Source organism: Ambystoma mexicanum, chromosome 2p (assembly GCF_040938575.1).
Source record: "Ambystoma mexicanum isolate Mex_15411 chromosome 2p, UKY_AmexF1_1, whole genome shotgun sequence".
In the NCBI taxonomy this organism is placed as follows: Eukaryota; Metazoa; Chordata; class Amphibia; order Caudata; family Ambystomatidae; genus Ambystoma; species Ambystoma mexicanum.
Window position 1 is genome coordinate 744,854,963 of NC_090923.1, and position 17,837 is coordinate 744,872,799.

At 44.9% G+C, this 17,837-nt stretch overlaps 1 long non-coding RNA gene across 1 annotated transcript in view; it reads right to left on the reverse strand.

Moving 5' to 3' along the window:
- Positions 1-1,145: 1,145 nt before the first annotated feature.
- LOC138565927 (uncharacterized) overlaps positions 1,146-17,837 on the reverse strand; it is an 83,456-nt gene continuing 66,764 nt past the window's right edge. The window contains exons 2-3 of the long non-coding RNA XR_011301711.1: positions 6,899-6,977; positions 1,146-1,239 (exon numbers count right to left, since the gene is read on the reverse strand). This is a non-coding gene — a long non-coding RNA (uncharacterized lncRNA). The remainder of the gene's footprint in view (positions 1,240-6,898; positions 6,978-17,837) is intronic.

The following is a 17,837-nucleotide window of genomic DNA, read 5'->3' on the forward strand; positions in this document are numbered from 1 at the left end:
TCAAATGGTACCTGCCCTTAAATATTTTTGCAGAATAATGTCACTGAGGTGTATTTTGTCTTGCTTGAAATGCTTATATAGCACCCACGCTGCTGGATGGCCGCTTCAGTGTGCTTATTTGGAGGGAGGAGAGCAGACAGAGGAAGAAAGAGAAGGAAGCCACCAAAATGGGATCCACTGTAGTCAAATGGCCCATCAGAACAGGTTTGCTCTTTGAATGCTATATGGGCGTGTTCCTTGCAGAGGAGAGGAGGGGGTGTGCATAGATTGCGCCCTGAACAAGAAAGTTCCCAATTTAAGAGTACTCGCGTCCTCTGCACACTATCTACGGCTCAAAATAAGCCCAACTTAAGAATGTGAAGCCTACCCTCCTTACGCAAGGCTTCTTTACTTAGTAACTTTAGTACAATGATTTAACTGAATAATTCTTATTCATTTTTAGAAATCAATCAATGATTGAGGGAACAAACAAGTTTGTGTTCTTCATTCGAAGTTATTTTCTTTTTGCCCAACGCATTTCGAGATTTGTATTCTCTTCTTCAGGGGCTTTATATCATATAATTCTTTCTATAAAAATCAGATAGTATATTTTGAATACATCAATTTTTGGTGAAATATGATCCATCAGATTTAGCTAATTCATTACAGCTGTTGCTGGCATAACAACTAATGTCAGTGGCCATATGTATTCTAGCTTGCAATTTGTCTGGTAACATTCCTTCATGGAATCAACAAATATGTTCAATCTGCACCAAAGAATATCAACAACATTTCAAAAAATACATTCAAAAAATGTATATATCTCACATCTTCACTTTGCAATTTCACACACCATTGTTCTTATCTCAAGGATTCTTCTGGTTACTCCTCTGCTATGAATCTAGTTCATTTGTGCCCTAGTTATGTTTGCTTTCACTCAATATGCTGCCTGGGTTTCCTCTACGTGGTCATTATGTTGTCGGTCCTTTCCCGCTTCTTTTTTCGCTATATTAATCAAAAGTGCTATTCCTTTAACTTCTACAACATCCTCATCTGTCATAGGTAAAATGTTTCTTTGGTTCAGATCTCTGATCTAGTATGATTGTTAAAAGTACAAAAACGAACTTGCAGACATCAATATTTCACTTAAAAACATTTGCGCTGACCTGATGCGTGTTGCTTAGTGGCCAACACCTCTTTTGTATGAGTTTCTCCCCTGGGTTTCCAGTTGTTTCTCACACCTGGAGTTGCATGCCGGTTCTGTTTCAAGAAAGAGTCATCTTGTTTAGTGATGATTAGTATAGAATTTCAATCATAATTTAAATGCCTTTTTTTATTTGAGAAAACAGAAATAAAGGTCAACGCTCACCTTGTTATTTTTTTTATTCCATCCCAAGTCTGCTGTATTTTTCAAAAAGGAAGTCTTCAAATTCTACCCAATGGGGTAAAAAGCGACCACATGTCGATGGGAGAATATCTCTATTTCTTTCTCTCCTACAAAGGAGTGAATTGACTATTTTACCAGTGCAAGGTAGAACAACCACATAGATTTCGCCCTGAAGCAGTTACACCTTATATCTCAGAGGCGCGCCAGGTCAAGGAGGAGGCACACAAACTCCCATCTCTTTCCCAGCCAAAAGCATGCATGCACATTACATATGCTTCACAATGGAAGAGAACTGAAAGCGAAGCATGTGCAAAGTTTGCACCCTTTCTATTGTATATGTGGGAAGTGCCCTCGGGCATGCTCAAAATGCAAGCACCTTAAAATTGGTGGGCCGCAATGGGTTGGTGCAGATATAACACCACGAAATCGCGATTCCCATAACAGGATGACATGTTCTCTCTGCTTTCTTTATTTTGCCGACAGGCTCCTTCAGCCAGTGTTGTTTCAGGGCCTGACTGCTTCAATTTCTCTGGATGAATATGTGGTCCTGGTCTGGTTTGCTTCTTGATCCATGCTACCGTAGCCCATTAGAATTGGTTTGGCAGGCTCAGCATTGTCATGCGCCGTGGGTGGCGGTGAAAAGTCCCTGCAGTAATCGTGGCACGCTTCTTGATCAGTGGGTCTGCCTTCTGATCTGGCTCTCTTCAGCTTTAGAGGATGTTCCGTCAACATCTCGATGCCCAACTCCCCGCGCAGAGCAGCAATTCCTGCGAAGACTGTAGTGCTTTGTTTTATACTTTTTGAAGGGTCATCTGGGGTGGTTCTGGGCAGGAGAGATATGTCACGGTGGGTCTGATAATTGCTGTGCAGATGTTGAGTTTACTCCGGATAAGTATGGACTTTGTCATCAGGAACAGAGACAGAGGAGACAGCTTGTCAGATGCTTTCTGTGGAGTACTCTCAATGTGGGTACTTCACTTGAGCTTGATGTCCACGGTCACACCTTGATAGCGGCTGTGCAGCGCTTCTTCTTCTTGCTGATAGATTTGTATCCATCAGCAGTGATTTTTGGATACCGAGGCTTGAGTCTCATTACTCCATCTTCTGGAGTTGAGTGTATAGGACAAGGAGCAGAATTCCTACAAAAGAAAATAACAGTCTACAAACCAATGAGACCCCTCCGATCAAGCAACGAAATCCGCCTGTAACTCAAACCATACCTTAAGAAAAAACTTGGAGGCACCTCCTTCTACCACTTAGCCGCAAAAACCTGGAACAACATCCCAAAAGAAATAAGAAACACTGAAGATCACCTAAAATTCAGGAAATCACTAAAAACCTGGCTCTTCAACACCACAGACTAAATCTGGAAACCAAAACCGGAGAAAGGACGACTAAACCGGAAAGGACACGGACATCCCCGACCCGAGAGGGTAACTCCCACGGCACCTGGATGGGTGACACCGGATAGATTGGAACACAGGCGGCACGCACAGAGACTGAGTCAACTACCCCAGACAATCCCACCAACACTTTCGCCCGCCCCTTAGTTACTGCCAGGTACCACACTGGTGTGGAGTTGTTGAGATATTGGCAATCACCACACTACCTGAGCGGTTGACATTGGCAGGTGCACTGGCCACAGGAGTATGAAGGGAGGACAAGGGGAGCTATGAGAGAGCATGTTAGAGGTGGGGGCCAGAGGAGTAAGGAACGTTATATACCAGTCGGACCCAGATCAGGACAGAGCCGCATAAGGGGAGACTACGCAAGCCGAGCGCCTCAACTCAGGATAGAGATGCAAACTAACCAACCCTACTAACAATTTCCCTTTCTGCATACACCTCTCAAACTCCAAACCAAACACAACCACAAACCTACAGCACAACAAACCGCATAAACTTCACTACACTGCAACAACAAAACAAAAACACACATAGTCCTGCACAACAGTACACGACGACTACCGGCCGCAAACACCCCAGGCCCAGCCAACGGACCCACCGGGCTGAGGCCGCCAACAGCACATCACTGCTCTCTTGCACTTTTCCTGCTTCCTCCCACTAACTCAACCTCCCCTCCTCTTTCAGAGCCGCCAGAGTGCCAGGGGACCACTCCGGTGGTGATAGTGCGCGGTACAAATGTCCTTTAACATTAACATTAACATATAGTCGTGGGTTAGGATTCTTCTTGTCTGTGTGGACTTGTCACAGTAGGGCTGGGGCTGGAGTTGCTGTTCTCCCATTTGCAGTCTAACTGCGTTGCTCCTTTTTTCTTTGGTGTTAACTTTCCTCTACAAACAACCTCCGCCATGTTTCAGCCTTGTTGGTTGAGGCCAGCTTGATTCCCTTGACACAGCGAGCAACACCATTCCCATACCATATTTATTTTAAAGAATGTGTGAGCAGCCCCAGACATGTGGCAGGGGTTATGCCCAGACAGGGGTCTCCTGCTCGGCGTGCCTGTGCAACCAAGTACCACCTGACTGATGTTGGCCAAAGAGGGCGAAACATGTGGCAGGTTGCTTGTGTTCTGGTGTAGACATGACAAGGCCTAGCAGGTCGGGTTGGATAGCCCCTATTGGTGGAAGTATCAAGACTGATATGCATATGTCTGGTCCCCTCCTTTAATGTAATGTAATAAGTATTGTACTGTGCCCATTGCCACCATCGTGGTCTCTCAGCCCCCCTCCCCCATCTGTAGTAGATGGGTAGACATTACTTTTTCATATGGGACGTGACCAGAAGCGGCTTCCCTCATGGCACATAAAGCACGTTTTCTGAAGCAGAATGGAGAACATTATTGACAAAGCACGCATTGGGCCTTTCCAAAATAGGACTCCTTCCATGGATTCTTGTGTGAATTAGGTCTAAATGGAGGGAGGAAAGGGGAGGGAAGGGGATGGAAAAGATGGAGGTGGAAAGAAAAGGAAAGAAGGAAAGAAGGAAGGAAGACAGGGAGAGAGGGGGAAAAAGGAAGACGGAAAGATGGAATGGTGAAAGAATGGCAGAGGGAAGGAAAAGAGGGCATAAAAAAGGAAGGACAAGAGGGAGGCAGAAAGGAAATAAGTGAGAACGGGAAAAAACGGAAAGAGGTGAATGAAAAAAGAAAGACAGAAAGAAAAGTGGAGAGCAGGTGCCCGTGGGAATGAAGAAATGGACAAAGGAAGTAAAACAGGGTCAGTGGATGGGGAAAGGGGTGAAGAAAGGAAATAAGGAAGGGGAGACAAGAAGGAAGTTGGGAAGGGGGATAAAGGAAGGAAGGAACATAGAAAGAAAGGAAAATGGACTGGAAGAAATAATATAGTAGATATTTGTATAATCAGTTCTTGCAATGATTATGATAGGCGGAACGCGTTTAGATTCTGCTTTGTGATGACTCGCTGTTTTAAGGTACTTTGCTGAGCAAGGCCTTTCACGGAGCAAGAGATGCGATGGGGTTTAGTCGGATGAAGGGGCACAGGGGAGCAAGACACAGGCCATCTAAGCGCACGCGAATGAGCCCCCAGTGCTGGGAAGCAGCACCCCGTTATCTGGCTCCAACCCTTGCAGGCCAGCGGCAAAGCCCCATTGATCGCCCCCGTTCCCACTCATCCCCCTCAGAGAGAGGCCCAGCATGCAGAAGAAAATAAAAGTGTCTCTTGACTGCAATCAGAACGTCTGCTTTGTCCCCAGAAAGAAAACTCCCAATCGCAATAATCCTCTTAGGAAAGGAAAAGGGGGCCTTTTGTGTGCGCAGCGCCCCAATCTCTTTTGCTTCATTAGGTCCAAAGCCTGCGCCAGAGGTTTCGGTGGAGCAAGTGCCATCCAATTGCAGAAATTAAACAAAACCCGACTCGAAGGCACTTTAGCTTTGCTCCTACTGCTGTGTGAGATTGCAGGAATGTCCCAGACGCAAGGACACGAATCTGCAGTCTATTAACCACAGTTTGGAGGCAGTGGCGGTGACCACCTTCAAGGCACTGTACGGCATCCCACTCTCCCAGAGGCACTGCGATGCTCCTATCCACCCCACATCCACTGCGACTGCCATTCAAAAAGGACGGATGCGGCATTCCTATGCAGGACGTGATGTGACAAAATCCATCAAAGAAGTCAATCATGTCATTTCACCAAAATACTAGGAGGCAGCTGAAGTGACATCAAATGTCCTTTCACACCCCGATGACATCACAGGAAGCATTACCATATGGACTGTGACCCCGATGACTTCATAAAACGTGACGTGGCACACCCTGTGACCCTGATGACTTTCATACACGGACTAGAGGAGCATTTGCCATGATTCGCCTATGCTAGCTTTTTCCATACAGAAATCACGTGCTTTATGTGTCATCACGTACACATTTCTTGTGCAACATTAGACAGAAGACATATTATGCGGTATAAATCCCAGCAACACTGTAAATGATTTACAATGATCAATGCATCAGAGATCCCGTATGTAACTTATAAAACATAGAAAAAAAACAGAATGCATCACGTCAGTTAGCATGATTTATGACATGGTGAAAACATGGTCTACACGTTTCAATGGAACAGCGGTAAGTCTCCACCCTGCGCCCCACCTTCAGCAGGATCAAAACATGATTACGATACTATCTTCAGCAAAATATAATCATGTTATCTTTTATTTTTTTATTATTATGGTATTTATTGAGCGCGGACCCAGCTTTGAGAAGGTTTGAACGAATACAGATACATAACAGAGCGCTTTACAGAGGTGTACAACATTAAAGATGCATAACGGAGCACTTTTCAGAGGTAACAACAGAATAGATATACAGTGAGGGATAGGCTACAGAGGGGTACAGAGTAGGGTGACCAGACATCCTGGTTTTCCTGGGACAGTCCCGGGAAATCGCACTCCGTCCTGGGAGTTTTTTAATTTTATAACCCCGGTCCGTCACAGGGTTGGAAGGGTGGGTGGCTACGGTCCCAGTTTTTGCCTGCGTGGCTCTTACAGCGCGTGAATGGGGACGTGAATGAATGGTTTTTATTTTTTTCAATCTGGTCACCCTAGCACAGCGCAGGGTTACATCTGTACTGGGTGGCAGGGAGGAGAGCAGCAGGCAGCCTCTAGCAAATCAGGTGGCTCGAGGGGCAACATGATGGCCTAGGCAATGAGGAGGAGAGACTCCTTGAAAAGGTGGGTCTTGAGTTCTTTTCTGAATTGTAGGAGCGTGGGGGCGAGTCTGATGCCAACGGGGAGGAGGTTCCATAGTCTTGGGGTGTAGCCAGCAAAGGCTTGCTTTTTGGTCCTTTCCTTTTTGCAGTGGAGGATTTCAAGTCTGCACTTGTGTAGTATTGTGACATTGCCGAGTGCAGAGAATGTTGGTGGAGATTCCAGGATGGAAGGGGGAGAGGAGAGCGGGTGAGGCAGTTGAGAGCGTGGACGGAGAAGGCGAGAGACCATGTTCATATCCCCACTTACCCTGTATTCCCAGTTCAATATATAATTACAAAATAAAGTTCCTTTGTATAACTTATCAAGCGTTCGCCTACACTTCAAGTGGCGACGAGGGAAACTTACCAGAAGTGCAGCGACCAGCAGAAGTGTGCAGGCTGCAACTTGATTACAGGTGAGAGCGCGACTGCTGCTACCATCCCTGCTAAAAGAAAGAGGGACAGCAGTTATTTAGAAAGTGGCTCTGCTCCACACTGCGCATATATGTTTTCTTAGTGAGCAATGCGAAGGCCATAACAACGTCCGAAAGGACTTTAGAGGAAAGGACCGTACAATGTGCCCTCCCGCACATTGTGGGCCGACATTTTAGGAGGTCAGGCACCAGTACAGGCTTCAATAAAGCCTCCTCCTCATCCCAGTATTTAGTTAAAAAAACAAACCCTTCATTTTCTTTACCTTATGGTTACAAACAGCAACACCTGAGGGGAAAAAAAAGAAACACAAGACTGAACAAAGCACTGAACAAAGGACTGCTAAACTGATGGAAGTATAAAAAAAAATAATCCAAGCCCTAATATGCAAGAATAAATTACCCAAGTAGGACTGCAAGAAATGAGTACATTTTGAAAATTTCTGGTACCACCACGGCCACACATATCAGAACGGCTGCCCAAAGGGGTGCAGGAGACATATGAATACACAGTGTTCCGGCCAATGTTTTTGCCTGAAGTTGGGGAGCCTACACTGCCATGGAAAAGATGGCTTAAGACATTTGAACACTATGCCAGTGTAGTATGTGGCACAAATTATAGCATTTGGGTATACACTGTTTAGGCCCAGCTGGCCAAGAAAAATTTGAAGATCTACCTGATCTTGTTGCAGATGAATGTGGGGATATGAACGAATATGAGAAGTCCATACAGAAGATGAATACACATCACAAGAAGAAAATAAGTATTATTTTAGAAAGATATAAGTTTGGGAAAATGATGCAGGAAGAAGGAGCAAGTGTCGAACAGTACATCACTGCGCTCAGGAAATTGTCCAGAACGCGCACATTTAATCAACAACTAGAAGAGAGATTGAGAGATCAATTTATGTTAGAATGTAACAGCAGCAAAGTACAAGAAAGATTGTGGACAGAAGATGATCTGCCCCTAGACAAAGTACTCAGGATGGCCAAGGAGGTTGAACACACAGAGAAGTGTGTGAAAACTTTGGAAGGCAGAGTGAAGGAAATTATAGTCAGGGCAATGACGATAAATACTGTGCCGTCATCCGGCGAAGAAGTGATTGCCAGTGTGAGCAATCAAAATAGGAGAAGGGGAATCAGTAATTATAGAGATTCAAGGTTCAATAATGAAGGCAGGTTCAACAATGAGAAAAGAGATACTCAAGAAGGGGTGAACAAGGACAGAAGACAACGCCGATTATCAATCCCGTGGTCGAGGTGGACAGCAAGGAAGAGGTCGGACCATCTTGAGAATGTGCTACAGGCGTGATAGCCCTTCTCATTGGGCTAACGGTCCGGATTGTCCTGCTCTAAGGATCATTTGCAGAAACTGCAGTGGAAGAGGACATCTGTCTAGATGCTGCAGGAGTAGGAATGCTGCCACAAATTGGATTGAAAATGAAAACAGCGATGAAGGAGAAGAGTGTGCCTCGGCAGTGATGGGAGAGTATGAAGATCTGGATAGTCCCAGAACCACCATCACAGTCAATGGTCACCCGGTAGTTATGATGGTTGACTCAGGAGCCAGGTAGACACTCATTCCAGAGGTAATATGGAAGAAGTCTGGACCAAAATACTTACATGAAGTCGATATTAAGCCAAGAGCTTATGGCGGTGTAAAAATTTAACTCATTGAATGGTTCATGGCAACCCTAGCTTTCAAGGATAGACAGGCCGAAGGACCCATTTATGTCTCAGAGAAGGGGGCGTCTCCCCTTCTCAGCTGGACCTATCAAAGATTGTTGAAGGTCCGAATGGATCCCAATGGAACAGAAACCGTTTTTTGAATAGATGGTCCAGAGATTAACAAGTATAAAATACAAACTGAAATATTCAAAGATGATATAGGGTGCGTGAAAGGTTTCACACATCATATACTACTTAATAAAGGTACCAGACCAGCAGCACAGAAATTGCGTAATGTTCTTCTGTCAATGATAGATGAAGTAAAAATGGAATTTAAGAAGTTGGAAGAACAAGGTATTATTGAAAGCATCGATGAATCTGAGTGGGTGTCCCCCCTTGTTGTAGTAAGAAAGAGCTCGGGGAAGGTCAGAGTGTGCATTAATTTAAGAGAACTAAATAAGTGCATAATTCCTCAAAGGCATCTGCTACCAAATATACAAGAATTGATTTCAACAATGGGGTTGGCAAAAGTATTCTCAACACCTGATCTTACAGCCACTTACCATCAAGTAAAGTTACACCAAGAGTCGAGACAGTTAACGGCTTTCATTACCATTTATGTTAATGTTAATGTTAAAGGATATTTGTACCACGCACTATCACCACCGGAGTGGTCCCCTGGGGCTCTGGTGGATCTGAAACAAAAGGATGCTAGGTTAGGGTGTGATTAGTAGGACAAAGTTTGGAGAGGAGCAAGGGAGCTGTGATGTACTGTTGGCAGCTTCAGTTCGGTTAAAACCGTTCGCAGAGCTTTTTGGTGTGGTATACTGTCCGAGTCTGTCGTGTGCTGTTGTGTGAGGGTCTGTGTGGTGTGTTTGTTGTTGCGGTGTGGTGAAGTGCGCGTGGGCTGCTGCAGTTTCAGAGGTGTGGTTGTGTTTAGTTTGAGTGTGAGAGGTGTGTGAAAAGGGATGAGGTTGTCAGAAGTGTTTGTAGGGTTGGTTATCACATTGTTGTCCCGAGAGATGCACACTACTATTGTGTGTCTTTCGGGATTTAGACAAGGTTGTCTTCCTTTCAGTGATCTAGTTTCAGCATGATAAGGCTGTCTCTCATTTCTCTGTCATTATGTTAAGTTAGCTGGTTTTTGCATTGCTATCGTCTTTTTTGGGGGGTTTTTTGGCCACCAGCCCCTGCATCCCAGTTTGTGGTTGGTGCAAACTAGCCCTCTCAGATCGATCTACTTGGAACCTACGCCTGTACCAAACGTGCTGTCTGAATGGGTAAGGTTGGTAGTTGTGCCTTTTGTGTTAGGCTTGTTTGCTATTGTTCTGTCCTGATAGGGTTGTCGATTGTGGTCAGTTCCACCTACCATTGTTTCTCTTGTTCTTGTTGGAGTTTCCCTTAGTCGGTTCTAGGTGTTGTCTGTGCCGTCATGGATTCTGTCAGCCTGTTCTTTAGTATTTCCTGTTTGTTTCAGTTGTTTCCGTCTGATTCCGAGGTGTTGAAGAGCCAGATTGTTAGTATTTTTCTTAATTTTAGGTGGTCTTTGGTATTTCTTATTCCTTTTGGGAGGTTGTTCCAGGTTTTTGCGAAAGATGTTTTTTTTCCTGGCGTATGGTTTTGGTTCCAGGCGGATTTCATTGCTTGATCTGAGGAGTCTCGTTGGCTTGTAGATTGTTATTTTCTTTTGTAGGAATTCCGATCCCTGTCAGTTGATTGCCCCGTGTGTTATGCACATTGTTTTGAACGTGATACGTTGTTTGATTGGAAGCCAATGTAACATTTTTAGTGCTGGAGTGATCTGATAGTTTGAGGAGGAGTCTGGCTGCTGCATTTTGGATGCTTTGTAATTTCTTCAGGAGGAGTTCTGGCATCCTGAGGTAGAGGCTGTTTGTGTAGTCGATTCTTGACATGATGAGGGCGACGATTGTCAGTGTTTTGTGGATGAAGGACAGGAAAGGTAGAATTCTTTTTGTTGAGTGAAGAAGAAAGAAGCATTTCTTAATTATCGCGTTTACTTGTGGTTCTAAGGTTAGTGTGTTGTCCATTAGGACTCCGAGGTTTTTGGCTACCTTTGATGGTATGGGCGCGGTTTGCAATTCTATTGGCAAGGGTATGCAGGTGTTGTTCTCTTGGTTTTTGGATATAATCATGATTTCCTGGGTTGATTTTTAGGTTGTTGGCGCTCATCCAGTCATAGGTTTCTTTTAGACATTCTCCTCGAGTTGAGGGATCTGCTTGTGTACCTTCGGTTTTGTAGATGATTTGAATGACATCTGAGTAGTTGTAGCGCGTAAGGTTGTATCTTTTGAAAATCTTGTTTAGCAGAGTCTGGTAGATGTTGAAGTACAGTGGTGATAACGAGGATCCTTGTGGTACTCAACAGTTGTTAACTCGTGGAGTCGATTTGAAGGGTTTTATCCATACAGTTTCTGTTCTGTTTGCTAGGAATGATATTATCCAGAGTAGTGCCATATCCGTTATACTTATATTTTCTAATCTTTTGATCAGGGTGTCATGGCTTACTGTGTCGAAAGCTGCCAGAGAGGTCGAGCAGAATCAGGGTTGAGGTTGTGTTTGAGCCTGCGTTTGTTTTTAGGTCGTCCCAGATGGATAGGAGTGCCGATTCTGTTCCTCTCGCGGGTCTGAAGCCAACATGTGCTTGGTCTAGAAACTGGTGTTTTTCTATGTGTTCTTGGGTTAGTTTGTAAACATATGTTTCTAGGAGTTTTGCTGGGTAGGGAATGTTTGAAATCGGCCTGTAGTTGGAGAGGTCTTCCACGTCGCCACTTGTGTTCTTACGAAGTGGTTTAACATATGCTGGTTTGAAGGATCGTGGTACAGTCCCTGTCGCAAGCGACAGATTCAGGGATTTCTGTAATATTCAGATGGTGTTAATTGTGTGAGGATTGATTTGTAGATGTCTGGGAGGCAGGGATCCATGGGAAATCCTGCTTTTTTACTATGTTTTACCAGATTGACGAATGTCTCTACTGATATTTGCGGGAAGTTTTGGAACCTGTGCTCTGGTTCCTCATTGGATCGGGTTGTCTGTGTGTTAGGATTGGTCCGTCTGTTTTGTACGATTTGTCGGATGTCGTTGATTTTGTTTTTGAAATGGTCTGCCAAGTTGTTGCATAATTTCTGTGAAGGTATGGGAGTATTGTCTCAACCTGGTGGGTTTCTCATTTCGTTTATGATGTTGAAAATTTCTTTTTGTGTGTTGGTGGCTTTGGTGATTCTGTTTTCATGATGCCTTTTCTTTCCCTTTTCAATTTCCTTCTAATAGGATCGGATTTGTCTCTGGAACTGAGTTTTGTTATCTTGGTCATATTCTTTCCTCCCTTCTAGTTCCAGTTTCTTGTTGTTCTTTTTCATGGTGCTTAGTAGTGGGGTGAACCATTTTGCCATTGCTCTTTTTCTTGACGGGGTAAACGGTTTTTCTGGGGAGATGTTTTCAATTGTATCAGCAATCCGTTCATGGATTTCCTCCATTTTCCCGTCTATGTCTGCCTTCTCCAGTTCTGTTGTGGAAGGTTTGGTCAGCTCCAGTTGTTCTATTAGGTTGCTTGCTTTGACGGTTTTCCAGTTTCTTTTTGTGGTGGTTGGGAGTTTTAGAAGCTGGATGATAGCTTTGGTTGGTAGCGTGATCACAAATGGAATGATGAGATGATCACTACAAAGTATATGTATCAGCGGTGAATTGGTGATACGTTTTTTCTTGGTGAAGATTACATCAAGGGTGTGCCCTGCCGAGTGTGTTGCTCCTTTGACCAGCTGTTGTAGTTTCATGGTTGTTAGTTGCCCGATAAGTGAGTTTTGTGAGTTGGTCTGTTTTTCTTAGGACCATATGTTGATGTCCCCCAGGACTATCAGATGCTCATATTGAATGGCCATGCTGGTGATGGTTTCTATGAAGTTGTCAACAAAGGATGCATCATATGTTAGTGGTCTGTAAACGAGTATGAATTAGATGTTTGTTTTTGGATTCGCTGATAGGTGTATGACCATGGATTCGCAGTTCATGATGTTTAGAGGTTTGTCTGTTTTTATTTGTAGGTGTTCTTTGAATGCTATTGCGAGGCCTCCTCCCTTTTTCCCCCCTGTTTAACTGAAGGCATTTGAAGTTGCTGGGGAGGCAGCTTTGGAGTGTGATTTTGAAGTTGTCGACCAGCCATGTTACTGTGATGAATAGGATGTCGATACCATTGTCGCAGAGCAGGTTGAAGATCTCTGTTGAGTGTTTTAACATGTTTTATGGTATAATTTGGTTTGTGCTTTTTTATCGGCGTTGTCAATTTTGCAGCATTTGGTGTTATTTACCGGTCTGCTGTGGGGTTTGTGTCGGGGTGTTTCTCCCTTTTGTTTTTTTTCATTTTTGTATTGTTTGTTTGGGTTGTCGTAGTTGCATTGCTTGTAATGTGTTTGGTTGATATTTCCTTTGGGTTTCCTTCGGGGTAGAGGTTGCGGTTGCAGAGGCGGTAGCCCTCGTGCAGTACTTTGCTGGCTGGCTCGGTTATAGTTATGATTCTACAGTTGCACACATGCTTACTGATTGGTTTTGTTCAGTTTGTTGCTTCATTGTGTGTGTGTGCGATTGTGGATGTGGTGTTGTCGTCGCACAGAGTCAGTCTTTCGTGCTTAGTCCGGTTGTCTCCTGGGGTTGGTCTGGGTGAGGTGCGTTTGTCTGAAACAAGCTTGGGCTCTGTCTGATGGTGCAATTGCTAGATAACTTGTGTCTGGTTCAATATGTGGCTAATGTGAGACAGACTATGTGTAGTTGGTGGCTGTGGGGAAGGTCTGGTCAGGGTTCTATAGTTAGGGCAATTCAGGTGCTGTCACAAAGTGGCACTCTCTAGATGTGACTTAAGTTAACACTAAGGATTCTCTAGGGTGCGACGCAGGCTAATGTTCACAGCAACATCTCAGTATGGCACAAGCCAATAGTCACAGTACTATTTCGGTGTGGCAGGGGCCAATGCTTATAGTACTATCCCAATATGGGACTTTCTAGATGTGATTCAAGGCACTTTTAACGATTCTCTAAGGTTGCAACGCATGCTAACATTCACAGTGCTATCCCAGAGTGGTACCGGCTAATAATAACAATATCATCCCAGTGTGGCACAGGCTAATAATCACAGTACTCTCCCAGAGAGGGACAGGCCAGTAATCACAGTACTATCCCGGAGAGGCACATGCTAATGATCACAGTACTATTGCAGAGAGGCACCGGCTAATAATCACAGTACTATCCTAGGGAGGCACAGGCTAGTTATCACAGTACTAACCCAGAGAGGCACAGGCTAACAATCACAGTGGTGCTTTCTAGATGTGATTCAAATCAATATGAACACATTTCTAAGGGTGTGACGCAGGCTAATAATCAATGTACTATTCTATTGTGGTGCCTCCTAGATGTGATTCAAATCAATATCAACACATTTCTAAGGATGTGACACAGGCTAATAGTCACAGTACTATCCCAGAGAGGCACAGGCTAATAATCCCAGTACTATCCCTGAGAGGCTCAGCCTAATAATCACAGTACTATCCCAGAGAGGCACAGGCTAATAATCGCAGTACTATCCTAGTGTGGTGCATTCTGGATGTGATTAAAATCAATATGAACACATTTCTAAGGGTGCGATGTAGGATAATAATCACAGTACTGTTCTATTGTGGCACAGACTAATAATCACAGTACTATCCAGGAGAGGCACAGGCTAATAATCACAGTACTGTCCTATAGAGGCACAGGCTAATAATCACAGTACTATCCCAGAGAGGCACAGGCTAATAATCACAATACTATCCTCGAGAGGCACAGGCTAATAATCACAGTACTTTTCCCATATAGGTATGTTTGCTATGTGGCAGGGCTTCCAGGGTAGAGTGATTTCTCTGCTCCCCACCAAGACCACTTCTACCTTAAAAGTCGATGCTGGTTGGCGGCTGGCCACCGGCTTCTCCTGCTGACATCTGCAGACACAGTATGGAGCTGCCTCTGTAGGAACCGCCCTTTGCCTTGGGGCCCTTAGCCGCAGGGACTATGTGGGCAGCAGGGCTGTACTGAGGTGTCCGTTATGAGGGTGGAGTGGAACAATCATGTAGGCTGGGAGGGCTGGGAGGTGGGATTTCTGTACGAGGAAGCGGGCAGGGGAGAGGGAGAAACGGGCGCACACCACGCTCTATGTGCTTTTTAAAGCACAAAAGTATATTAAAAGCTGGCTATGGAACTGGGGGTCTGTAAACACTCACCTCAGGAGGAGATGGCAATGGTGCGGATGCTATGCCGACAACCAGGTCTTTAGGCCTGTGTTGTGGGAAATGGAGCGGACCAATCTGGTCGGGTGGGAAGGCCGGGAGGTGGGATATTCCATACAAGGATGCGGGCAGGGGAGAGGGAGAACCAGGAGCACACCACTCTCTATGTGCTTTTTAAAGCACAAACGTATATTATAAAAGCTGGCTATGGGGCTGGGGGTCTGTAAACACTCACCTCACTTCAGGAGGAGACGGCAATGGCGTGGATGCTATGCCAGAAACCAGGTCTTTAGGCCTGCGTTGTGGGCAAATGGAGCAGACCAATCAGGTCTGGTGGGAGGGCTGGGTGGTGGGATATTCCGTACGAGGAAGCAGACAGGTGAGAGATGGAGAACCAGGCGCACACCGCACTCTATGTGCTTTTTAAAGCACAAAAGTATATTAAAAGATGGCCATGGGGCTGGGGGTCTGTAACCACTCACCTCACCTCAGGAGAAGACGGCAATGACATGGATGCTATGCCAGCAACCAGGTCTTTAGGCCTGTGTTGTGGGCAAATGGAGTGGACCTATCAGGTCGGGTGGGAGGGCTGGGAGGTGGGATATTTTATATGAGGAAGCGGGCAGGGGAGAGGGAGAACCAGTTGCACACCGCGCTCTATGTGCTTTTTAAAGCACAACAATATATTAAAAGCTGGCTATAGGGCTGGGCGTTTGTAAACACTCATCTCACCTCAGGAGGAGATGGCAATTACTCCAGAACGGCTCAATATTGCAGGATGCCGTTTGGAATAATATCAGCAGCTTAGTGTTTCAAAAAAGTATGTATCGGATTATGGACGGAGAGGCGGGAGTCATCTTCTTTCAGGATGATATTCTGGTGTACTCCGAGAATGAAGAAGAGCATAACAGAAGGCTAGAGAGAGTATTCAAGAAACTGCACGATGTAGGGATGACTCTCAGTAAGGAAAAGTCAGAAATTAATGGGCAAGAGATTGAATATTTAGGATATGTAATCTCCAAAGAAGGGATTATGCCAAAGAAGGATATGGCAGATGCAATAAAACACATGGTCACGCCTAACTGCAAGGAGCAACTTAGAACCTTTTTAGGTATGGCTGAATATTACGCTAAGTTCATTTGAGGATTTGCTGACCACACAGCAGCAAGGCCCTCGGAGCCAAGGCTGATACCTGACCCGAGCCTGTCCTCAGCAGGACACGCTGTTAGCCAGACCCCCTGCCCAGTTTGGCCCGGCTCTGGCCGATTCCAGCTGCACCATCATATGCTCTTAAGGTAACATTCATTTCTTGTTGTCCCACCGGCGCAAACTTCCTCCGCTAAAGTTGCTATTTGTTAATGTCCATTCCACATTGCATATACTTCACTGAAGCCTGCGCACACCATATCTATCATCAAGAATTGGCTTAAAATGCTAACAACTTGTACGACAACCTATGTACTCTGCTCCGCCTCCTTACTCACTAAGACACACCATCACCTTGTTATGGACGCCACTTGCTGCTCTAAACAACAATTTGCCTAAATATTCCTACTTGTCAAGTAATCTGCCTCCTCTCAATGCGCCTCTATATAACCTGATCATGGTACTACAAATGTAGCTACACCTGTATTATTAATGCCAGTTTAACTTATGTCACATAGTATATTGCATAACTTTGTCCCCACGCGTTCGCGTCCCCTGCTCTTATTTGCCATGCGATTGTGTCCATTCGCCGAGTACCATCTGAACCTGATCAGTGGCGCTAGCCTAAGACCTAAATTGATACCAGATTACTCCCGAAAGTGATTGTAGACTATTCTGAAATTGATTTTAGCCTGCTTCTGTTGAAATTTGTTTCTGTGCAACTTGATACTAGCCTAGTCTTGAAACTGATTTGAGCCTGCTTCTGTTGAAATCTGTTTTTGTGCAACTTGATGCCAGCCTAGTCCTGAAACTGATTTTAGCCTGCTCTGTTGAAATCTGTTTTTGTGCAACTTGATACCAGCCAGTTTTTAAATTGATTTTAGCCTGCTTCTGTTGAAATCTGTTTTTGTGCAACTTGATACCAGCCTACTCCTGAAATTGGTTTTAGCCTATTCTGATGCAAAGTGATATTTGCCCATACCTGACCTACCTTGATAAAAACTTCACCTCTACCGGAAATAACCCCTCTGTGGCTATCCAAATAGTTTACCTCGCTATAATTCATCCCAGTCAACTCCATGAATATGAGCAAAACCCTGAGGACCCAGACATCCCAACTTATATTAGGCCTCCTCGCCATAATGGCCTTTGCCTCACTGGCCACATGCCCACCAAAAGATAGAAATTTGAGACTGAGATCAAGATTGCCATGCCTCTACGAACCCAAAACACACTGTACCAGCAGACGCCCTACATGTAATGCTACCCAACCCACGGAACTATCTGAACGTGCACATCAGAACAGTTCCAACAATCGAAGCACTGCACTTCCTGCCAGCATGTTAAAAACTCCCCCTAAAGTTAAGACACTCACAACTAAACATCCTCCCACCAACAAACCCACAAGCACCCTATCACTATCAGGTTCACTTTTCAATGCCAGATCCCTGGCGGCCCATGCCACTGATATTGCAGATACTCTAACTAATGAGAACCTGAACCTGCTTGCCATAACCGAAACCTGGCTTCACGAGGCAGCAGGACCTGCCCTTATGGTAGCTGTACCAGATGGTTACCAGATACTCAGCGCTGATAGACCAAACACTAGAGGCGGTGGATTAGCCATTATCTCTAAAACCAATCTATCTATCAAACTTGCCACCTCTCCTTCTTACCAATCCTTCGAGATACTTACAGCTAAACCTCCCCTATCTAATAACTGCACTTTTACTATCCACCTGGTATACAGACCTCCAGGACCATTAGGAACCTTTGAGGACGACCTCACCTGTC